A 25090-nucleotide genomic window follows, 5' to 3' on the forward strand; every position below is an offset into this window, starting at 1 on the left:
TTGTAGTGCCTTAAACCTTTCTCAAATTGCAACGCAAGACCTCTGCTTTCAACCACCACCAAAGATATCACAACGTTTGGTGATTTTTTTTTTTTGTCTCCCCGGTATAGAGTTTACACGGCTAGTTTCGAACAACTATGTACCCAACTTATACACAGCACTAAAACATAACATTTAAGGAAAAGATAAACAAACTGTTGCTTGTGTATGTACATACTAGAAGATATAACAACTGCATTAATTTAAAGTTGCTTATGACCATGATGGACAGTGGTGTGTTTTTCCTCCAAAGCAGCTACCTGCTGCATGCAAACACAATATTGATGCAAGCAGTGAGAGTGAAACCAATCAGTCATGTTGCAGTATACAATTCTAAACAAGTTGAAACAAGCCAAAATGTTTTGTAGAGCTCAGTCTAACTGTAGAGGAGAAGGATAAAATAGGAGGTAACAAAATAATCTGTCATCGTCTATAAACAAGCCTTTTGTGGACCTTTAAAGTGCATCTTGTGGTGTTAATCAGCGAGTGGAGCTGAATGGCCTACGGTATTATTGCACTACAGGCTCCGCACAAATCATTTTCTGACTGTCTGAAAAAACGAAATATGACTCTTTAGCCTCAGGCCCTTAAGCCCATTACCAGATTGCTAGACAGTGGCACTTAGTTTGTCTTTCTTTCTGACCCTAGGAAAAGTCATACTAGGCATCTCTCTCTGTCTCTCTCACACACACACACACACACACACACACTCACGCAGAGTTGAGTTATGAGAGCCAGCTGGTTTGCACGGGTGACATTTGAATGAGAGGCAGCAAAGGGATGTGGTTTTATAGGCATACCAACAGAAGGGTGCGGTAAAACATGTGGCTCTGATGGAGAGCAATTTTTCAAAGTAGATATGATCAATGTAAGAAGACAATAAGATTTAACAAGCTGAAAGTTGTGGAATAAAATTCACAGTTGAGACATGTTTCTATTCATAATTCCACTGTCCATACAATTAAATGAGCACATACTTGATTGTGATCGTTATTGTAAACTTACAGTGGTGTTGAATGCTAACACCTAGTGCCTGACATTCATTACCACAATAATGCTCATGCAATACACCGTATTAGGCAGGAGAGCATGTGTCCTTAGCAAATCAATAAGTGCTACATGCTATAAAGTCTATCATCACAGGCAGCCATTGTTATGATCTAATCAGACAGGCCTGCAGTGCAGCTGTGATGACTCACGGGTTAAAGATGGGTATCTCACCAATCACCAGGCCAGGTGTCAGCACTTAATCATCTACAGATTGGTTGCTCACTTTGAAACAGACAAGACGTTATAGTTATTGCTCGGCTTATTATGTACCATGATATGAAAAATATACTGTACACTTGCAAATTTCTCTAAATGTCCTGGTTGACTTTTTCAAAAGACATATTTTTCAAACCAGCATGTAGCTAATGTCTCAGCCAAAGCTTGCTAATACAACCAAAACACATCAGGATATAGAACTGTGCAAAGAAAACGTACTTTTTTATTGCACTGTGTGTGACGGATTTATTTATTTTGCATAAAGACATCCCAAGTGAAGTCTCCCAAATAAGTCGACACATCCAGCATTTGCTCCATACCAGCTAGAACATCCTATTATGGGACTCAGAAAATTTCAAATTTCAACATGACATGATGAATTCCTCTCCTCGGTTAGGGAATGGATAGTAAAGTAAAAAGAAAAAAATGACACCATCCTGGACAGTAAACTACTGTGAGTAGATCAAACACAGACAGTTTTAAACATTTATAAATGAGACAGAATGTGGCAAACAGCTTTAAAATTCACACCAAGTGTGTTATGTTTGGTTTTGTCTGTACATTTAGCAGTTTTAATAATAGCATGTAGACATATGCAATCTTAACACATGTATTTTTTGTTATTTGGGGTTGAATGGGAAAACAGCTTATGGCATTTATGTAAAAAGTGAAATATAATCCATAGTTTAGTCTATATGTGTGAAGAGGAAGTGTTGAATCAGTAATGAGAAACGCATGTTACTAACTGTAGAAAAAAAGACATGAAATTAATAACAGAAAAAACAAAACAGAGTAAAAACAGCTAAAACAGTAAAACTATCAAATTCCCATTGTTGAAGACAAAAAATAAATAAAATAAATAAAAATAAAAAACAATTTTGAGCACCAAGTAGGGTTGTGGCATACTGCATGATGCAAGATATAATATCATCATTCTTTCCATAATAAGAATTTTATCATGTTGTGGATATCAGGAGGCTGATAATATAGCTGCATTGTGTATGTGTATGTATGAGCTGTAACATGGGCATCTCACTAAACAAAGAAACAAACAAGGTGATAGGCTAAGCAAAGAGGTGCGATGCCAATCTTCAATGTTGATGGAAAGGATTTAGACCACAGCTACTGCTATTTATATTAAACCTACTTCACGGCTTCATTTTGTTTAGCATTTGATCATGTCCAGACCCTAGTATTTCATAATTTGTTAATTGTTATTGTCAGTGATAGATTAGAAGAAAATTTTTTGATAAGTAGTTAGCTTGAATACCTGAGTAGGTAGATAATGTAAAAACAAAATATGTCTCTAAATTGCATTGATAAATGGGGACATAACAAAGTGACAGGATGTTACAAGTTCAAAAGTAAATGCTTTCCCTACAGCCTTCTAGAAACACTCGCAAAAAGTTGGGACGTTTTGTAAAATGTGATTATTATGAAATTGTAATAATTTGCAAATCATTTGAACCCTGTTTTTCATTGTAGATAGTACAAAGAAAACATATCAAATTCGTAGAATGAGATATTTGATTAAAAAAACACAAATAAAAACATAGCTTTGACACAAGCCATAGACTTCATTGCAACCATCACAATGTCTTCTAATTTACATTTTTGCCCCAACCTTTCTGGAAATGAGGTTGTGGATTAAGAGTGAAAACCACAGATAAGCAGATAAGCTTAAACTGAACGTAGCCGCAATGTCAACAACAGGTTTCTCGGACAGTATCGTAAAACTTAAATTTCGTTTTACTGTTTACTGCCCCATTAAATCTAAATTTAAAGAACAGGTGTGTTTCTGCTTAAATAATATAAAAATTTGATGCATGCCTGCACTTCACGAAGGAGCCACACAGCATCATAAACACTACACTCACAACTGAATGGATAGCATGAGGAGGTGCAGTGTGCCAGGCCTTCTCCTGAAGGCAGTGGGCAGCACATCATGTTCCCTTGTTCAAGCTGTCACCACCATGTCTGTGGGAAGAATGAGGCTGACAGCCGATGATCCTGTTTGATCTCAGCCACTAAGCCACACTCGTGTCAAGCATCGAAGAGACACAAGGGATCAACTGCAGAGCTCTGTAGGCTAGAAGGTGGGTGGGATGCTGCAATACAGCTCTTTATACTTTAAGGATATTTCATGCAGGACATGCCTTGACAATTTCAGCAAGTTTTTCTCCCTTATTATTATTTTTTTTTTAAATGAATTTTTCCTAATATAGGGCACTGTGATGGTGGCACGCGTGACTTTAACATACAGGGTTCAGATCAGGCATGTGCAACATGTCCCCCCCCAACCAAGTCCTCTCGACTCGTCCCATCTTAATATATTTAAGATTTATCCCACAATAGGGGCAGGCAAACATTTAATTGAAATGGGGGGGCGATTGCTGTGTCCTTGGTTTCAGTGAGGAATGATAACAATTCCATCTATTCGTCGTGGGAAAACAGAAGGACAAATGTATAAAATGGTTTCCCACAATGTCTGTGTTTGATCAGGACGAAAGAGCCAAAGAAAACCAAACATTAAACTTACAAGTGATAACACGCTTTCAGCTCTGGCCGAATTCCTACACGTCTATTGCATTAAAACATGGGAACAGTTGGCTGCTCTCATCCTACCCACCACTGCCCTCCATTTATAGTAGCCTGTAATTACCAGCAGTTTAACTAGGCCTTTGTTATTACATTGGTAATTACAGACACCCTTACATGTGTATTTTGTCATTGCACAATTACAAATTCTGCAACTCTTTTGCCACACCAAACTGCTTTTTCCTGTGCATCAGTTGCATGTCTTCGACAGGAAATGCATTCACCTCACGCTGCTGACTGTTCACCGCTTTGCTACCCAAAGCATTTATACAAACAAATGTGTGTGTCATGCTACAGTAAGCATGTGCTGAGAGAAAGAAATGTGATGAAGTAAAGTGCAGGGGCGACTAATATCAATGTGTTGTCTCCCGACATAAAAGTTACCCACTGCTGCTCTAATTAATTCAGACTTACTGTAGCATAATCATGCCTTAAAGGACACCTTCACTGATTTTGAACATATATCCAAATGTCTCTTTTATTTTGAGCTGGAAATTAGTAAATGGTCTACACTTATGTAGCGCTTTCAAAGATCTTTACACTACTTTTCATTCACCCATTCACACACAGACACACAGCAAAGGGGGAGCTGCTATGCAGCTGGCCAACACTCACCGGGACCAAGGACACTTCAACGTTTGACCGGAAGAACCTGGGCTTGAACCAACAACTGCGGGAGTGGTAGACAACCGCTCTACCTCCCCGTACCACAGTTTCCACTACATCATTTACCACTGAAGTTGAGTCTACAATACTACTAAAGCCCACACAGTAACATTTGGAGAGAACAATGTAAACTTAGCAGGATGTGAAAACATCATTTATAAATGCTTAAAAATGTTGGCCGCATCTGTCCTAGCAAAAAAACCCAAACAAAAACTAAACAAAATAAAAAGCATGGGATACCAATGACATACTGCTCCTGAGCAGGTAGCGCTATGCGAGTACATTACATCACATTACACAGGAAGCAGAGTTTAAAATATTTCTATGACCACAGAAAGTCTGGTGATAATTGAAAATACCAAAACCCACGATTTATCATCTTTATCAGTTGATAGGCTCCAATTTATATGAGCAACTATTGACTTGTAGCTGTTAATATTAAATAAAATGCTGTTGCTCTGTCACTCACCTGGTGAAGAAGACTTGATGCCTGCAGCCCAGTCGAGTGGTTTACACTGCCTAGTCAGTTCTGGTATTGGGGTTTATAGTGTCCTTCCTTATCCTCGAATGACCTTAACTGAAAGTCCACAGCACCTGAAGCAAGCGGTAAACATACTGTTTAACTTCAGTTTAACTGTACTGTAGTGTACGTTTCTGTATTCATACATGTGTGTATGCAAACTTGTTTAAATTGCTGTATTTCACTTACTGATGTCCAGACAAATGTGGTTTAGGGTCACTGACCCACTGATCCAACAGAAGTCTGAAATCTGATATTTCAACTTAACTTTTGAACTTCTGTTTGTGCCAGTACTTTCTCAGAGAAAGTAATATATTTTATATAAACTCATTAAAAAGGAAATCATACACACGGCTTGACATTATTTACTAGTAAATAAGGTGCCCTCCTGTTTGGCCAGTTAATGCTGACTTTTCAGCTGTCAGGAATAACACACTGCCTGATGATGTGCTGCCCAACATGTTTGCGTATCAGTCTCCCTGCACATGTAATAAACGGAGGTAACAAGGTGAGAAATCCACGTGCAGACCCCAATAAACAGATGCTACCGCAGCTTTGTTCTGATTGATCTGCACCCTTAAAAGGAAAGGTCTTACATTTCTCAATAAGGCAGGGAGTATTTAAATAAATACTCCCATTTACTTCCAACTAGACACATAAGACAAATGCATTTCAGCTACTGTTGATGGACATTAAACACAGGGAGGATGATCGGATGAATACATAATCATAATATTGCTGGAAAAGGGCCGAAAAAATAACCAATTTTTAAACACAGAACATGCACTCCCCAAATTGAATGAATGTCAGTGAAGTCACTCTTTAAATTAACAAAAAGATATATCCATTTGCTGGCCTGGTATTTAAATTCTTTTTTATTTTTGCTGCTACCCATGATCTTGCTTTATAATACAATTAAAAATAATTTATCAAGGTAGATTTTTACACTGGTCTAACAAGTTTTTTATTGAGCATATTACTTAATTATGAAACTGTTAGTAAGCGAAATAAATAAAAAATGTATAAAAAGTATAACATCTAAATTTTTTCATTACACTGTCATTACCTCATTTATCACTGACATGTGCCTCATGGCGTCTAATACAGAGCAACTCATACAGGAAAGACAGACACTGGTAAATGGTCACTTATGTAGCGCTTTTATCCAAAGTGCTTTACAATGTTGATTCTCATTCTCACACACGCGGATGGCTGCCACGCTAAGTGCTCACCTGACCGACCAGGAGCAACTTGGGGATAAGTGTCTCGCCCAAGGACAGGAGGGACCGGGAATCGAACCACTCAGCCGGTGGTCTGTGGCCTTACCGCCTCAGCTACAGTTAAAAAATAAAAGAAATCTATTAATGAGATATTACCAAAAAGTACGTTTTCGTATTTTAAATTGTAAAACAAGTGTATCTTTGTAAAAGGGGTTTGACCAAGCTCCAATTGTTCTCAGGGTTTAATTATTCAACTCTCTGTTGATTGTTACCTACTGGATCCGCTGACATAAACACTGAGACGTTGTCAGTTTGCACGTCCTGGCTGATTTCTCAGTCTCGCTCCTCAATGTGTCCAGGATATGTACAAAATATCAAAGTGAGCAAACCCTTTTACATCGGCCTTACTTGGCTGTATTTTGGCTACGACTGACAATGCAGTGATTGAAGATCGTAATACTGTAAAGCTAACAGAATACTCCACTTTGTTTACACGTGGGTTACAGTCTGCTGACAGTCTGCAGCAACATCCCATTATTGCTTACGTGCTTAAAGTTGGAGCCAAGGATACCGTGTTTGGTTTATACAACGAGACTCTTCATTACCATGGTCCTGTGTGGTTTCGACATCATGTAGAAGATGTTAAAAAAAAAAGGCTCCTAATCAACCCAAAGCCCTCTGCTCCAGCACAGGAAACTGAACCAGGCAGACCCGGACTCGTCTGTGTCCGCTTGTTGCAGAAGCCGAGGAAAGATTTACAGCATTTGGTGCTGATAAACTGGATAGTCCAGATGTAATCGAAGTGAAACAAACAAACAGGCGAACACAAGAAGTCGGTTATCGCTTTAGCACAGCAGCGGGGTAAAAAGAAAAGAAAAAGAAACCACGGTTTGGGATGCGCAAAAGCTGCACGCGACGTTGACCTAAAGTAGCTAACGAGACGTTCAACAAACGTCTATCAGACCGTTTACCCGATTGAAACGGAGTTCAGCCCAACTTTACACAGCCATACGCTGCGTCCGAGTGACGGCCTCTGACAGGAATATGAGCCGTAAACTCCGCAAACAGCAACGCTCACCAGACTTACCACTTAGTTTCAGAAATGCCCACAGACGCGGCTTCCTCATCTGCCGGTAAGTCGGTAAAGTGCAGAGCAGCACACAAGGAGCACATGCACGCGACAGTAACGGTCAGTGAGGAGAGATACTAAGATCACATTCAGAGGAGATGTGCTCCATGAGAAAAACGACCTCATCTTCCGGTCCGCTAAATTGTCTGTCATCACGCATGCGCTCTTTCACAACGCAACGCTGTTTTATGAGCAGGTTTTATAAGACGTGACACTTAGATTCGTCTTTGCATGATCTCGGCATTTAACCCTCGGGGGAATATGTGAAAGATGTTACATTTACGTTTTGATATGCCATTCAGGAAAAAAGCAGAGTGAGACTTCTGCCTTCTTCTTTGCCTCTATACTCCTCAGGCATCACGGTGTTTACAACGTTATCGTCTTTTCACGTAGACTTGGCGCCACCTAGTGGACAATCAGAGGTTAGACACAATTTCTTCATGGTAACAGGTGGGGTGAGGGTCTGCTGCAGTTTCTTGTTTTGATCCAATTTCAGCAGTGTTCTGTCTTCTAGGCTTTGGCTTTGTCTTTAAGGCAATTTTCCTCAAGACTTTCCAGTATTTGTATGTTTTAAGGGAGACATGGGTACCCAGTGCTGGTCTTTAAGGACCCATGTCATGCTTGTTGTTTCAAAAATGATAACTGAGGTGTTAACATACTTTTTATATTAAAAAATTTTCAGTTGAGGTTAGGCTTTCTGTGTGATGTGACTGTACACAGAAAACCAGACAGGCTTTTTAAAAGGTGAAAGTTGGTTATGTTATGTCCTGCTCGTGCTATTTCTTTATCTCCTGGTGTGTATCAGTCTTTTAATGTGTAATATGCATTGGATAACAAAGTTAAATCAAGTGTTTTTAGTAATTCTTTCATATCATATTAGCGCTAAATACAATTATTGGGGTTACAGTATCATTTAATCAAAATATAATAAAAGCAAGTCAAGCAATTTTTTACATAGTCAGTCTGGTCCAGAGACAGCAAATCAGATTTAAATCATAATCCTGCCACCACCACGTTTCAGACAAATGTATCGCTTTTCAATTAATGTATAAAGGTGGTCTCATCTGTCCACAGAACATGCTTCCAACTGTCTTCCAAATGGTGTTGAGCAGACTGTGAATTGGTAGCAGTGGTCTTTTTGGAGAGTAGTGGCTTCTTTCTTGCAGCTTCGCCATGCACATCATTGTTGTTTCATGAACATTAATATTTGCCACTCCAAGAGAGGTTTTTATAGTTTCATTGCTGTACCATGTGTGGTTCCTGGTGAGCTCTTGGACTATTACAGTCTTTGCTTCTCATGTGATCTTTGTTGGTCAACCACACCTGGGGAGGGTAACAGTGGTGTTGAATGTTCTCTGTTTGTACATGATCTGTCTGACAGTCGACTGATGGAGTTTAAACTAATTACAAATTAATCTGTAAAGTTTTTTCAGCCTGGAGCAATCATCTTTTTCAGGTTCTCAGAAATCTCTTTGTTCCAGTCATGACACACTTCTACAACCCTGCGTTGTCAGAATCAGACTTTGATAGTGAAAGATAAAGAGTTCTCCTCTGTCAATAGGCCAAGATCTCTCCCTCACTAAATTTACTGCTCACACTGACAGTCATCAATAACTGAATCACACTGTATTACATGTAGAGCGTGGGATTCTGCAAATGGACTGTAGGACCACCAGGTGGTGATCAAGTACTGTGCCCCACAGTATAAATTCCCACCTTAAGTTCAGATGCAATAAATAATGTTTATTTATTCAATCCATCACTGGCCGAAAAATAAATAAAATGACACAATTGTAAGATTTTTATTTTAACATGTACTCAAAAGTTATTTCAAACTACACATTTGAAATAAAATACACAAAGAAAAGAAAAACCTTTATTAAGATGTAAATAATTAGACTTTCAATTAATCTTATAAACTTTTTAATGCTTCATCCATACCACACCGGATCACACACACAGACACATATATATGTATATATATACATATACTGTATATGTCGCCATTCTGAGGTAGTGTACCCCTCCACCCATCTATCAGTCAGATCTGTCCATAAATCCACTTTCACTTTAATGAGAAGAGGCATAATCAACCAGAAGTGATGCCAAGTGTGGTAATAAATCCTGCTGGAATACTAATTGGGGTTCTGAAGGGTCAGGGGACGGTGCCTGTAACATAAACCATTCTGTCACATGCTCCAAACACTGCATTCTCACATAATTCATTCATATTTGCCCCATTAACGCTTCAGATGAGCTAGATATTGAAACAAAATATATTTTTTTACCTAATACAATTCCACCTCGCTTGGATTTAGAGTATATAGACGCAAAATATGGATGTGTTGAACTTATCCTCCATATACACATAGAAACCAGAGTTCTCATGGAATTCTGCTTATTGTTGGACCTAATTGAAATGTTGTTTTTAGAGAAAATGTGGGCACGGTCGAAGAAATGAAATGGAAAGATTTAATCATTCTCATCGCCTATTGTCTAGAACAAAAACAATCTACTGTTTGTTCAGCTGAATCTTAATTACTGTTAATTACAATTAACCGGCCAATATGGTAGATGTAATTCATGAACAACTGAGGGCGAAATGACCATTCTTTACTCCAACAAAACCCACAGAATGAATGCAAAGAATTCTAAAACAAGCAAAGCCTGGTGACGAGAGCGCGGCGCAGAAATGGCCCTAAAAACAAAAGAATGTGTCCGGAAGGGAGGATTACATTTATCAGGACTCCAGAGCTGCCATGCAGACAGAGACGGGATCAGAGAAGGATAACTCACAGAAAGCAGGCTTAGTGAAAGAGGGGAAAAAAAGCACGAGCTATCTGAATAATAAAAGATTAAATGTATGAAATGGGACAACAACAAAAAAAAAAGAAAAAAAGTTTTTAATTATTTCACTTGTATTTTGGGATGGAATTGCTAATTATGTCAACAATGATTCCATAAAATTGTTATCTCCAGAAAAGATTTGCTTATGCCTTTTACGCCGTGCAGCATTTTTAAATGAATTAATTAGGCGATCACAGTAATTACTGTTTATATTGTTGTTAATGAGCCCAAAGGCAAGCGAGCTGCACTCATCCAAATTACAGTCATGAGGCACGGAGCCAAGAAAAGGTCCAAACCAGAGTGGCACATGTTAAACATTCCTGTTTGGGAGCTAACCAGGAGAATAGTAAATGACACTTTAACCTTTAATTTGTGTTAGACCACACATCCTTCCCATTAATTCATGTAATTATTTTGAAGAGTCTAATATAAATGGCTGTTTTTAAACTTTGCCTTAAATGCTGCCAGCCCAGGAAGACACCAATGATCCGATCTGCATTTTAATATGCACATAAAACACATCATATGGCTGTGTCACTTTCCTCATTTATCATTTCATTTTTCATTTTGTCAGACATCTATCTTTTCTCATCTTTTCCCCCTGTTCTGTCCAATTTGGTCTGACATTTACCGGCTGCATTTCCACCATGTTGTATTTCATTACGCACTGCAGCGACTTAATCTTTTGTACAGCAATGGTCTTATTGTACATATGGTGATTCCATCAGCGTCTGTAATCAGGTTGGTTGGTGAGTGACACATCGCCGCTTGAGAAATGTCTGTCCTTTTATTTTGTAGTGGTGAAAATGTCAACGCAAAGGAGTATACAATGGTGTAAAGTTTAAATAATGAATGGAGGTCAGTGCACTTCTGCTTTGAGAGTGTGGTGAGAAATCGATTAAACTATGTCCTTCCCTTCCTTTCTGTCATTCCATCATTCTTTCTTTTCTACTTTTACTTTCTTACTGTCTTGTCTAAAAAAAATGAAAGGCAACAAAGTTCCAATGCACATATATTTCTTTTGGGATAACATTCTGTATTGAAAACACATTAGAGAATAATAAAGATTCTATCTATCCTCCAAAATACGGAAATGGAATACAAACCCATGTGAAGCTAATATAGTCACTGGTACAGAAAAAATTACTCCTTATTGATTTCTTTGGTCTTTTCACATAATTCTAAAAACACCCAATCAAACAGACGAAAAAACAAAACAAACAAACACATTTTTCTCAAGTATGTTTTAAATCAAATATCAGATGAGGATATGAACACTGAAACAGTCAAACTAGCCGTATTCATTCCTCCTGTTCATACTAGCTGCTGACATATGTCTTCTGAAAGACCCTTCAATGAACGTCAGAGGGGCCCAAATCCACAATGTTTCTTCCTTTCAAATGCAAATAGAAATGTGTATCTAATGCTAAAATGAGGCTTTAGTAGCCTGAGTCTATTAAATAAAGTGAAAGTCTTTTTAGTGTAGAATTCCCTCTGCAGTGTTTTCCTGTGAGTTTTCCTGATTTAGAAGGTTAAAGCCATTTGTCCTCAGGTAAAGTATTTGTATTGATGGGGGACTGTGGATGTACAGTAGTCACAATCGCCTACATAGGTGATTTTGGGGGGAGCTGTACAAGGCCTGAATTAACAAGAAGAACGGTTACATCACGTAAAACCAGTTTCAGTGTTCTGATATCCACCTGACTGTTACTGTTACCGCTGAATACACTGAAAGTGGTAATGACTGATGAAGAGAGTTAATCATTACTGATCAACAATAATCTATCATGTCATTATTATAAAATATAGATTTCCTTCTTCTCAGTTGTTCTTCGGGGCTTGAAAAAATATGAATCTGGCATGTAGAAAATAAAAGTATCCCCCCTTTGTCCATAACATCACAGAAATCTGCAAGAAATGTTGATCATATAACTTCTTAAAACCAGAGAAACAATAGGAAACTGCCTCTCGTGTTTAACCGATACATACACATGAAACTAATTTTTTAATATAAAATTATTGACTGACTATTGAAGAAGTAACCTTTTACTTTTCTGTCAGTTAATCATGCCGATAAAACAACCAACAGACTGCTGAAGACAATATGAGTGCGATTGTGATAAATGCTTTTGTGTGTGTGTGTGCGCGTGCGTGCGTGTGTGTCGGTGAGAAAGAGAGAGAGAGCGAGAGAAGATGTTGCACCTGTGTTTCTGGGGGGGGTCATCCAGAGTTTATGAAGTCTTCCTGCTTCCTGGTGCAAAAGAATAAGGAAAAGATATTTTCGTTGCCTTGGTAACCATCATGCTAACCCCCGCCTGTGACACACACACACACACACACACACACACACACACACACACACACACACACACACACACACACACTCACACAACTTGTCTCTGTCTCTAGATAGCAATGACTGCTATAAAGCCGACTGAGGTGTTTTAAAATTGGTATTCAAGCAACAATAATAAAACAGGCTGCGTTCACAAAGAATGCGAAATGAAGGACATGCGATGAGAGCGAAGAAAGGCGTTCTCTTTCTTTACCTTTCCACATGTATGATTTCATACTGTACACCTGTGACCTGTCAAACAGCCAACAGTTGATTGAGAAAAGGAATAAAAGAACAAATCAAAGCACTTGTTGGCAGCCCCGAGCTACATAAAGTTGGCAAATTCTCCAAACATTTTTCATGTACTCTCAAACCTATCGGTGTAACCGACAATGTACAATATTACAAGCAGGGTAAATATTTAAGTAACTCAGGTTCAACGAAAGAAAGCACTGGCTCATGATGAATGCATTTTTTTTCTAGAGCACTAGAAGGCAGCAAATTAACCACGGCCAGGGAAATAAAAGCGTGTGTGCTCCAGTTATTAAGAAAAGAAATTAAATTCGGAAGTAGCGGCTGTGTTTTGTCCCATTTGTCCCATTTTGCACCCTGTAACGATTCCAATGTAACGATTCAAAAAAAAAAAAAAAAAAATCACTGCACACATGAAGCGAAAGCAAATGACACATGAGAGGGCTGTTTTTGAGCAGTTAGCTGTGGAAGCAAAAGGTGTGAGCGGAGCTGATCCCAGCCTATGTGTGTGTGTGTGTGTGTGTTCAGGCTGAGGGTCGGGCAGCTGCAGCACCGACATGAGAACAACACCAATCAGCAGCTCTGATTGAGATGCTGCCTGAAAATGTTCTGACTGAGACCAGCTGGAGCACAGGACCTTATTTCCAGGGTCTCCCTCTCTTTCTCTCTCTCTCTCTCACACACACACACACACACACACACCACACACACACGTGCATGTGCCTGCAGATACATAAAAAGAAAACATGTAATCTCTTTATTATGTAGACTGCAATGCTGCAACACATGCAGGTATATACTTGCACCTACATACTGAACACAAGCTCATCTATTCATATTTTGTTCATGACAAAAACATGAACAAAGAAAAGTGATGTTTTGTGTGTTTGCTCCGGATCCTTCTTTTTCTTTATGATCAGAAAAGTGCTGCTTGATTTGACTTGCTATATAACAGCAGATGCATAGTCTTGGAAACCTTACAAAATGTTACCTCAAAACAAATGTCCATAAAATGATAAAGAGTGAAACTGGTAAATGTTTTTTGCAAAATGTGGATGTATTGTATTTACAGTGCGTTTTAATAACTTCCCTTTCCTTCCTTCTCTTTCTGTGGGTCTCTCTCGTACATTTATCCAAATAGATGCTCTCTAATTAATATGTCTGGCGGCCTTATTATTCTTTGAGGGTGATATTTTCCCGTGATGAAAGGCAGAGAAGGTCAATTTTAACAGAGACCCATGGGAGAGAGCAGGACGAAGAGAGACTGATTGTGTGTCTTTGTGTGTGTGTGTGTGTTTACCTGCGTGCATCTGCATAACTCAGGGATGTGTATGTGTGCGCGTGTGTGTGTGTGTTAGTGTGTGTACATGTCTTTTTATGTGGAAATGATGCCTCAGAATCACTGTACTGAACATTTCTACATTCTGAGGAAATGTTGGTCTCTCTTTAAAACTTCAAAGGCCTGTTTGAGGGTTAAGGCTTGGTTTTAGGGTTAGAATCAGGTTTAAGCGGTTCAGGAAATGCAAATGCAGTATTCACACATCTTTATGAAGAAACCCATCTAGTTCAAATAGTGTCTAAAGAAATCAACAAACCTGATAAACTTTTACGAATAACTTACAATTTTAATTGAATACATTTGTGACCTGTCATAGTTATTCATAATTTACTTCCCAGTACGTATTTGGAAATAATTCTGTGCCTAAAGACTAATTGTGTGTGAATGTAAAGAAAAGTCACAGTAAAGGAGAGAATTGACAGGTTAAGTAAATACAATGTACCATGTTTCAAAAACAAAACTTGTCCAACAGTACATGCGGAGAAATCTACTAATTCATTCAACTCATTTTAAGTAACAAAACCGAATAAGAAAAACTAACCTTTAGAGGTTCCAACTGTGAAAACAACTAATATTAAATTGCATTAGCTTGAAAATTTAAAACTTAGATCTCTGTGTTATGTCAAAATAATAAATATTTTACTGTTATTATAGTTGTTTTGCACATAAATCCCTTATGAGAATTGAATTAATGTAGTTTGTTAACACCACTCATTTATTCTTTATCCTTCCATTATAAATATGCTTAATAATAATAATTCAACAGCACATTCAGTGTAGCGTGGACTTGTTACAGAACCCACAAAGAATTCAGTGTTGGATTTGTTTCAAAGAACTGTAATGCTTTGTTGTTCCTATTATCACTCACTCCCCTGGTAGTGATGCTTGAGTGATTGGTTATGAAAAATTTTGGCAGTGTATATTCTCACCATCACTGATCACACCAACTCTTTTATTCATCAGCCGCTAACAAAAACAGAACAAAGTGAAACATGGAACAGACTCTAGCATCCGTATCAAATTATATCATAGAGAAACCACTTCTCTAGGAATCAACTTACACTGGAGTACATGATTTTAATTGGTCTCATTGCACTGTGCAGTGGAAATGGGTAGAAAATATGAACTGAGTATTGCTGGAGCTTCCGACCATTGTTCTCCCCGGGTCAGACATGAATTCCTTGCCGGCTGGATTTGAACTTTGAGGTCATTTTGTTTTACTGTACATTAATGACACACTATATTTATTAACAGGTTCAGTTCATGTTACCAAAGCACTTTGTTTAGGAACAGGGAATGGACTGGTTTGGGTCGAATGTAACCAAACACACGGTTCTCGTATTAAACCAGACCAGGTTACTTACCAAAAAAAGATTAAGACGGCTATGGTGATTTTAAGTGGATATTAGATTTTGGCCCCAAAAAATGACCACAGCTTTAACAGTAGTAAAAAACACATGGTGAATAACACTTGCTTGGTTCAAGGACGTAGCACTACTGTACATACTATTCGGAGTAATGTTGTTGTCATATTAAATCCTTCGGAGAGCTCTAAAGAAAGTGTTTCGGACCATTTAATTGCCTCATTTTTATGCAGGAGTATCACACAGTGCACTGCTCCTCTACAACCTAAAGGTTTCTGTTGTGAAGCTGACCTGGCCTTTGACTTCTCTCTGTTGTAGAGCATTAGGGAATACTCCTGTAAGGTCATAAAGTTCAATAAATGATCTCATTATCACAGGCTGGCTCATAATTGCTTCAGACTTTACCCTGCTGCTCAATAGAGCACCTGCATGTGCTGTCACTCATCCCGTGCAGTATATATGTCCTGCAGTTACTTCTCACTGTTTTCTTCTGAGCTGGGCTGCCGTGATAGTGACTGGCTGAAACCTGCAATAATGAGACCTGCAATTAGCACTGGCCAATCAATGGGGGTAATTGCAGTGCGAGACTGATGGACTGTGAGGGGAGAGGAGGGGTTTGCTGCTGGCAACGTATCGATTTCCCTCAAACCAATTAGTTGGTTTCCACCACTTTGGAGTGTTGGTCCCCTGCCATCTGCTTCTGTAATGCAGAGAGGAGAAAACATACTGTTGTATATACTGTATACTGCACGGATCCACTTTCTATCCGTGTGTGGCTGCGGAGGGAATCTAAATTAGGATCTTTGTTCATAAACACATCAATGCATTCATTAGTTCTACCAGCTTCTCCTTTATAGTGTTATAACAGGTGAGGTGGGGGTGGTGGACCCTGGACAGTAAGTTGTACAGTAAGTCAGTCACAAGATGGTCAAAAACAGAGAAAGACAACCATTCGCAGAGCTGCCAGTTAACCTACAGTAACCATGTCTTTTGAAGTGTGGAAAGAAGCTGCACACACACACACACACACACACACACACACACACACACACACAGGCACAGGGAAATCACTGCTCACTGCACCACCATTAACACTGTTTCATACATCGTGTGAAAGAGACAAATCTTGAGTCGCACAAACCACGTTCTGAAAAAAGGTGAATGTGATATACGTTGTAAATGGAGAAGGTTATGTAGAAACGGTAAAGGACATGCTCTGTTTTAAAATCCGAAAATTTCCAGTAAAATTTAGTCTGCTTATAGTCTGGAGCTGGTTTCACTGTTTGTAGGACATGTTACACTCATCCATAGTGTTACACAGTTGAATTGAGATTGTTTGCTTTAGTTGGACAAAAATAAAATCAAACTGTCTTAGAGTTAAGACCTACGTTTCCATGGTAACAATGACCACCACTGACCAGTGGCAGCCAGAGGTGTGAAGACAGAGTTACAGCACCGAGTCGTCACATGTCTCTTGCAGTTTCCAATATTTCCAAAAGAGTGATTGAAATACACTGTTTTCTACTGAGAAAACGCTATTTAGCAGCAAATTACCACTTGTGATGAGTTGAAATCCAATTCTATTCGCTAATTCTGGATGTTCACTGGTAAATATGGCAAAACAAACATTACATTACAGGAAAAGTTTGATAGTTACTGACAAACAGCATCTCTGTAAGCCAGTAACTAAAAACAAATGTGTTATATTCCTGCTATTTAACACAAAACGTGTGGTAAAGCAAAGATTATCTAACTAAAAACAAGTTTTTGCCCAATGTTTAATCAGCCATCTACCATACAGCTGTAAACTGAGCAAACATTCATTTACACTGATTTTTATTATTGCAGTTTTCATACATCTGTATGATCATTAACTGTTAACACTTACTGCAAATATGTTTTAATATAAACTCTAGGCTGTAGAACCTTCTGCCACACGATTGCTAATAGTTATTTCCCAAATCATCATCAATCCTTTTTAACCAAAAATCTATTCCTGTTCATTCAATTCCTGTCTATTTTCTATCTAGTAGTTTTAATGTTGTATTGTTCCTGTTGTGGCTGATGGGTGTCCATTTTTTTTGTCCAGTGTACAATGATGCACAGCAGTGTTTTCTGATCTGATGTCCCTGCCGCCAGCTGGACATTGTTTTTACGTTGCGTTTGCATCCATGTGTTCACTCACGCGCTGAAAAAGGCTTTATTTACAAAGAGCAGAGAGGGCGCAGCCTACAGGAACACGGGACCATTCGAAGTCTGACGAAACCAACAATACACAACAATGATCATGTGTTGTAGCTTCTATTCCAATAGGAGCATAGGAGTGTTATAACAGAAAGAGAAAGCTAGATTGTTTGTTTCACTTGATGTAATTCTCTCTCTCTCTTTTTTTTTTGTAGAAACACTTTGTATAATGGTTGTCTGCATTTTATGCACATAACAATTTTATATGTTTTACTCAAAGCCACTAGCACCGGATTTGAGGATATTTTGCTCCTTATCCAGGCCACCACAGTTACAAAATCTATATCCACAAGATTGCTTTTGTTACGTGCTTATAAAGAACGCATTCTTAGCAAGCCCAGGCTTGTTCAAACAGGACTCACTAGCTCTATAATCATTTGGCCCTAAGATTACATAGGAACAATTCATTTTTCCTGACAGGTTATAGTCCACAGTAACTTCCACTTCCAATGAAGTCCTCCTCCACTCATTATCCTCTCTTTGCTGAGGTGCACACAGACACATACAGGCCTGGTATTGATTTGGAGAGCTATTTCCAAGATGTCTTTTTCCATTCATGTGCTAGTAATGTGCAAAAGGCCAGTCTCTCCCCCAAGTGAAACCATTAATGCATGCAACCTGTCCATCCAACCATAATAATAGAGCCACTTGAGATCAGCACTGCAGCAGTCTTACTCTTCTTCCAGGGACCATAATCAGGAAAAAAAAAATAAAAAAATATTTCGTGCTTTTCACAGAAAAGCTAAATGGATCTCTAATTATAATGACCTTCTCTGAAAAGGTTGAGCTGTAATTGGAAAACAGCCCCAGAGTACAGGCCATCTCCTGCAGAAGTGGCTGGGATGTAGGAGAGAGCGAGAGCAGAAAGGGAGGAGGGAGGCAGAAAGACGAGGGATTTTGTGAAGCAGATCAATTCTGGCATCAAAATGGCAAAAGGGTGAAAAATATATGAGTTTTTTTTCTATTTATCTTTGTCTGCTTCTCCATCTCTAAAAAGGGGAAAAACAAGATGTTTAGCCAAATACACGGGGCACAGTGCTGAGGCTGGGAAATGATGATAATGAATGATTGATTTAATGATAAATATTGCACATATATTTTCCTTGTCTGCCCATCAACTTTTCAAAAATGCAAAAGCCTATTACTTCCTTTTGAGATATTTGAGTACAATAAAGGGAACTTTGCCCACAGCTGATGTGTGTTTTGTCTTCTCACTCTGCTGCCTATTTTGGAAGAATCTAATTTAAAGTAAGTCTCTGAAGCATTTTTCTATACAGCAAGTGAGAGAATCTTAACTAGAATGATCTCTAAGGGAAAAGATGGAAAAGGCAAATGATGGTAATTGCTGCAGAAAATTAAAAACTCCTTCCTGATAAGTTAGACAGAATTTTTTCCCAAACTCATTTTCCCTCTCGTATCATATGTACATATTTTATTTCTGCAGCAACATTAACATGGGGTGACTATATGCGCGCTTTTCATTACCAAACTAATAGATTTTAATCTACTGTTCTTCACATTCATTTCCCTCAGACTCGTCAGTATGCGACGCACACACACACACACACACACACACACACACACACACACACACACACACGCGTGGGGCTGTCTATCTGCAGCTTGAGCTACCCGTCCTTCTCGCTTCTCCACTACATTCAAAAACCATCACAATGGAGCTGCTAGCAAGAAGAGAAAACTGCTTCCTCAAGCACACTCTCTCCTTTCCTTTATTGTCTCCAACAAAGCTAGTTTATTAAACCAAAGGGGAAAGAGAGAAGAGAAGAAGAAAAGAAGCTAGAGGAGAAGAGTGGGGTGAGCAGAAAGGCAAGTCAAAGCAGTTTTGAGTTTCATCTCATTTTTCTTTGAGAACTGAGGGGTGAAAAAAAAAGAAATCAATTATGGAGCACACCTGAATATTATTTCGAGCACCCAGCCACCCACTCGCTGCCTGTCCCTTAGAAAACCAAATTACTCAGCAAACTTATCGCTTGCTGTAGCAGGTCTGGTATTAAAGAAAACAATCAAGCAGGCCTGGATTAATCTCTGACAGGCGCCTTATCTTTAACTTGCACCTTTGTTATTTTCTGATGAGCTGCTCTTTTTTTTCCCGCCACATTGTACCATACCTCACTGCCCCCTTTCATTTTCTCTATGGGCCACGGCAGAGGACCTTTCAGTTTATTAAAAAACCCTTTATTTGTGAAGAACAAAGAGGAGGCGAAGGCAAACAATAAGGTCAGGCAATCTCGTTTCTGCCAGCAGTCGCTCACCTGTTATTTGGAGTGTTATCAGTGCTAGGGAGGGATTCACTGAGAGAGACGGACAGGACAGCAGACACCGCTGCTGCTGCTGCTGCTGCTGCTGCTGCTGCTGCTACTGCTCTGTGATGGATAAAAAAACTGATTGACATATATCAGCCTCCAGCCAAGACCTTTTGGCTGCTCTTCATATCAAAGAATAGAGGCCTGTGGCTGCTGCACACCTCTACTGGATTGTTATACAGGAAGTAGAGGGCAATGCTCCGGCGTGCACACGCACACATATACACACACACTCACAATTATTTGACTTATTCAGACAGCATTGGTTGCTAGAGTTACTGTAGCCTCATTTAGCTTGAGGCTGGTGGAGCTGAATGGAGAAAAGATGCCTTACCGATTGCATTAGATACAACTGACCTTCCCACCGTTTGTCCTTGACAGCCCACACAGCTGCCACAACTGGACACAGCCACACGTCTGAAACACTGTGCTGTTTCACGATTAGGATCAGAATCAGAGTGGATCTGGAAGTTATGTCATAGCAACAGAGCTTCTTTCCAGCTAGTTTTAATCATTGGAATCCCCCAACCAACTGTCCCCACACTTTTTTCATCCTTTTTTTTAAAAACTAATCAACATGATCAAAACATATGACAACAATTTCTTTATTCTGTGTTGGTTGCGACCCAGCATAATACACGTTTCCACCAGAGAGATCCCAAAAGGTTCTTTAGCGTCAAGCCCATCCTATTCCTGCATTGATTCAATTAAATTCTGCCCGTCCCAATCTGAGGCGGCATCGACTGTGACAAGTGTTGCTGTTCACCTTTTCCTTCTTATCTCACTTCATTCCGCAGAGCTTTCTGTCCTCTTTGGCTCTCTTTCTACTTTCTTTCTGGGTCATCTTATCTCAACTTATCTCTATTCCCTCTCACCCCCTTCTACTGCGGTGGCCAGAAAAAACATGTATGCATTTATGCAGATGACAAACAATTGTACATGAAAAGGCAACTTAATTGAATACATTAAAAAAAGGTGCAATTAAGCAACATACTGCCTTATGTAGCAAGGTAATAATTCCAAAATAAATAAATAAAGTCCACCTCTGATGACCAAAAGGAATAAAAGAAAGAATTTGGCACGACCTAGTAAAAGTTCTGACTTAGACTGAATTGAAATGCTGTTGCAGCATCTTAAACAGTTACTCCATGCTTGTATGGTCATCACCGTGGCAGAATTAAAGCGGTTTTGCACAAATCAGCGAATGACTGATTTCTAGTCATAATAAAAACATTGGTTTTGGGACCAATGTATTTAAAGTGTGCTAGTTTATGGTACATGTCAATATATCCTCTTATAATAAGTGAAAAAATGTTTTAAAAAAATAAACTATTTTTTACATTAGAATTGTAGTTGTGGAGTTGTGGCTGTGTTGTGGCAGTATATGCATAATATAACATTATTTTATGAATTTTACTCACTAGTTTTGCCTCCCATTAATTTATATTGATGCCTAATCTTCCCACGCTAGCTGGCAAACACTAAAGGTATAATATTTTCTCCCTATGAGAGATGCATGGTGTTCCTGTAGTTGTCCCTGTAGACTGATTTTTAAAAAAAAGGTTGCAATTAATTGCAAAACCTTTATTTCTAATCAATTATAAATGGAAGCATCACATTAGAGGGTAACCATCAAAGCACAGAAACCTAATTGGGTCTTGACAGCTGATTCTAGGCAAGATGTTGAGCTTTGGCTTTTGACAACTTTCCAGGCAGATGATTTGATCCAGTAGTTATTCAGCTCATTAATTTAGCTCTGAGGGAAATTTTTTTACTTCAGGTGAACAGGCTGACCATGTAACACACACAGTGAAAGCAGTTGTGCTTGTTTTTTTTTTCCCCACACTAGATTCACAAATGAGATCACATTTACATAAATACACATACACACCTACATAAACACATTTCGTCATTTGCTAGAAGAACGGCACAGATTGATCCTAAACCACAGCAGAAAAGGAAAACATGCATTGAATGGCTCAGTTGGTTGTAAGCAGTCTCTTCCTGTCTTGGCTGTGCTCTTATAAAGTGGACACTGCAGTTTCCACACTGTGTGGCTGATTCCCAGCTCATTCACTCACATTCTCTCTGGTGCTGGACAAGGAAGGCTCTTCTCTCAGTTCTTTCTTTTCCCTCTTTATATCTTCCTCATTCCCCTCTCGTCCTCTCAGTAACCAGTGCAACTGGGGCGTCATTGCTGCCCTGTGTACGCATTGTTTGATGCAGTCCTAGAAGTAAATAGACGCAGCAAACACTTGACAGAATTGTTAAACCGAGAGCATCTAAATGTCCCCTAACTCGACATCAAACACTATGGTAATAGCTGCTGCATTAGTGATAGGGAGCACAGCAGAGAGGAGGGAAGGGTACGTAACCAGCACGGCTCAGTGCGACACAGCATGTAACCAAACGGCGACGCATCAGAAGCCAAACAGGTCTGTGATTCGCCTGTTTTTTTTTTTTCTCGTCAGCTTAACAACTAGTGTACCACAGAACAAGATAACGAATACAGAGCAGCAGCATAAAGAGGTTCCTTTTTGATAGTTGGCGTGCATTAAAGGGGTTTGGGCCTCTCTGGATAAAAGACACACTAGCACCACCAGTGAATAAGTAAACATACCTCACAAACGAGTTATTCTTTCATTTCACACAGCTGATTCCTATATATATATATATATGTTTAGACTGATCATTAAAAAGCTGCTCCCCTAATATACAGTGGTTGGCAAAGAAAATGTACCATCTGTGAAAAGGATGCCGTCTCCCCCTCCAACTGCATCCCCTAAAAAAAATAATATTAATATACTCATAACTTTACTAGTAACTCGTGTCTGAGGGTAACAATAACGGCTGCCTTGATTAGATTCACTGTCAACTGACTACGGTCACTATTCGGAAAACAATGTTCATACTGGTAGAGAGTACCAGAACCAGTGTGCTCAGCATGTATTGTTAAGGTTAATACTACAGACAATTTGAGGTGAATAATCAGTCTGGCATTTTGCTTTCCTGACTTGTAACACATTCCACAGCAAGACAGAAACTTTTGTTTCTTGAATTCTGTAACCATCCATTCTTAAACCCAATTTTTTTTATAATTTGTGTCACAAATGTAAAGTAGAATTCTTACAAATGGCTCATAATTTTCCCTTAACAGTTGGGAACTGTGGCTTTTAGGAAATGTTACACAGATAAAAGGAAACAGTGTGTTTTTGAGGGTTTTCTTAAACCACATATAATGCTGTATTGAATATTTTTGAAAACCTAAACTGTCTGCTCGGGCTGATTAAGGTCACTCATTAAATTAGAGCCGCTCACTGGTTTGTTTGCAATAGTTTTGGAATGAAAATGGAGCTCTAAAGCACATTTAACTGCACTCACCCCCATGTTGGTTTTGGAGATTTGTTTGTTGACAATAAAAATACTTTGTACAATATTGTCCTCAGATGTTGAGAAGAAATTGCTCTTAGGCTTGAAGGTGTAAGAGCAACAAAGCAACGATTTTAAAAAGTTTTGTTTGTACTGTATGAGCATACTGATGGTTTAACAATTGGAAAGAAATTTACAAATGCAGAAAAAAAAAATTTCAAATGAAGGTGGACAAACTAGAAATAAGTTTGGTAAAAATGATCTGGACAAATTAGTTTTGATAAAAAGTGTTTTTAAAGACAGTTTTACCTCTTTGTCTCCCTCACAATTCTGTCTGGATTATCACAAAGGCTCGTTGTGTCTATGTTTGTCTTGCTTCTTTTCGTCCCCTTCTCTTTGCCACATGCAACAGAGAAGGGAGAGACAAGCACATTCTGAACAGAAAAGATGCCACATAAACTATGTATACATGAAAAAAAGTTAGTGGAAATTAGTGGTTCCATATTTCAAAAGGTTGGTGTCAGCAAAAATACAACCGATCCAAATCTGACCCTCACTAAACTGAACGGGAATGTGTTGTGTACTGCTGCTCTCCCCCACAGCTGACGCCACAGTGCAGCATCTACTGCATCTTGACTCTAGACAATCCGGGGACGCATCCTGCGAGTTGTTCTTTTATTTCTATTAAAAACTAAGCCTATGATATTTTTGAGCCAGAGTTTTCAGTATTTGAATCAACCAGCTCCTGGTTTTCATTTCTTTTTGCAAATGTGCACATTGCAAGTCCTACGGACACACCGCAGTATGCTGTGCCACGCTGTCAGTCTGATTGATGTCAAACGGTCTTTTACTGTGGACTCATGTTAAATCCCTGTCTGTACTGCATGCTTGGCTTTCCCGCGCAGACTACTAATAAATTAACTAGTCTGCCCCCTCTCTCTGATGCTCCAAACTGAAAGTGATGGATGTGAATAAATGGGCCACATAAAAGCAGTGGGATTCATCCACTTGTTTTTTGGTCCTTCCTCTCGGCCGTATTAGATTTCAGTTTCACTGTGATGTAAAAAAAAATGTCGGCCATGTGCCTGTAGTGGATAGAGGGGAGATATTGCTTCATATACAGGCAAGTGCATTAGCCCCCAAACCCACAATACATGCAAAAATGTCTGTACTAAAATTGTGGTTTATTTCTTTTAATGTTACTACAAAGACACACGTAAATACTCTGTGCGAGCTCTTCTTGCCTTTATAAGACATTAACCACACAGAGTTCCATCTTACAGCCCAGGCTCCACAAACCATTTTGTTGTTGTTGGCTATAACGAAAATTTAGTTAAACTAGGTCATGCAATTTACTTTAATTAACCCAATTAAAATTGAATGTTCAGGTAGGACAATGCAACACACAACAAAGGTAAATATCATTCATTAAACAATTTTAATGAAGACATTCAAGTATTTACAAGGAAAAGAGAAAAACGAATCGAGGATTTAAAGAATGATCCACACTATCCAACCTACCTATGACATGTGAAGCATCACCAATGTCAACAATGTATTTGTTTCCCTTCCTACTGA

At 38.9% G+C, this 25090-nt stretch overlaps 1 protein-coding gene across 3 annotated transcripts in view; it reads right to left on the reverse strand.

Moving 5' to 3' along the window:
* Positions 1–7584, reverse strand: part of LOC137130968 (neurocalcin-delta A) — a 58047-nt gene extending 50463 nt beyond the window's left edge. The window contains exons 1-3 of one of the 3 annotated variants that reach the window (XM_067511703.1): positions 7397–7583; positions 6322–6423; positions 5039–5163 (exon numbers count right to left, since the gene is read on the reverse strand). The gene's annotated coding sequence lies outside the window, so the exon portion shown is untranslated. Of the gene's footprint in view, positions 1–5038; positions 5164–6321; positions 6424–7396 lie in introns of all 3 variants that reach the window. The other 2 variants (XM_067511704.1, XM_067511707.1) reach the window with 2 other exon arrangements.
* Between the last annotated feature and the right edge of the window lie 17506 nt (positions 7585–25090).

The sequence above is a fragment of the Channa argus genome, chromosome 7 (assembly GCF_033026475.1).
Source record: "Channa argus isolate prfri chromosome 7, Channa argus male v1.0, whole genome shotgun sequence".
Taxonomy (NCBI): Eukaryota; Metazoa; Chordata; class Actinopteri; order Anabantiformes; family Channidae; genus Channa; species Channa argus.